This window comes from Octopus bimaculoides, chromosome 2, assembly GCF_001194135.2.
Source record: "Octopus bimaculoides isolate UCB-OBI-ISO-001 chromosome 2, ASM119413v2, whole genome shotgun sequence".
NCBI classification, from domain to species: Eukaryota; Metazoa; Mollusca; class Cephalopoda; order Octopoda; family Octopodidae; genus Octopus; species Octopus bimaculoides.
Genome location: NC_068982.1, coordinates 34,931,782 through 34,932,849, shown reverse-complemented (window position 1 = coordinate 34,932,849; position 1,068 = coordinate 34,931,782).

Genomic DNA, 1,068 nt, shown 5'->3' with positions numbered 1-1,068 from the left:
AGAGAGAGAGAGAGAGAGAGAGAGAGAGAGAGAGAGAGACAAAGTGAGGGGGAGAACAAGTGAGAGATAGAGAAAGAGTAGGATCGAGAGGGAGATTAGTAAACAGTTTCGTTATATTAGTTTTTGTTGTTGTTTTGCTTTGTGAAAGAGGCAAGTTAAAAGAAATTAAATGGAGCTCTAGACCATTTAAAAGGAACAAAAGCTTGAAGGAACAGAAGTCAGCTTATAAGAACCTTTAATGTTTTGAACAAGATATACTCACCTCCCAAAAATGAATGAATAAATAAGTCTCGTTTCTTTCACTGAATATAACTTGTGTCAAAGTAATACGTATATATATCTTACATAAGGTCGCAGTTACCTTTACTGTTAGCCTTATATAACTACTACTTTTTACTCATTATCTTTCTTTCAGCAAAGCCAATGAATTTGCATTAAATAGCAAAGATATACAAAAGTATATATGACTCTCAAGAAATATAATAATAATAATAATAATAATAATAATAATAATAATAATAATGATGATAATAATAATAATAAAGGTATGCAGGATAAAAGTACAAATCTAAGTAGAAGATTCAATCGCAATTCTGCGAGATTCGGATTATTGACCTAAATATATTTTAGCAAAGTTATATTTCGTAGCTTGAAATACAATTCACCCATAGCCAGAAATACCGTAAAAGAATCTAAACTACGGCAAGTTTCGTTATAATTTACAATCCGTTATTAATACAGATGAGCATCCAGACAACCTACACTTCGCCACCGTTAATATTTGACGTCAGTGATTGAATTCTTCCCGGCAGTTCCGGTAGGGAGAGTGGTGGTAACGTCAGACGTGTTGATGAGTTCATCTCTGGATTAAAATTGACATAGGAAGTTAAATGTGGGTAAAATTTGGAGAAATTCTTACGTTCTAATAACTCACTAACTAAATAAATAACTTGGCCCGAAAACATTTCAACAGTAGAAATTGCTCACTTTTACTCGTGTAGTATAACTAACATTTCTCTCTCTCTCTCTCGCTCTCTCTCTCTCTCTCTCTCTCTCTCTCTCTCTCTC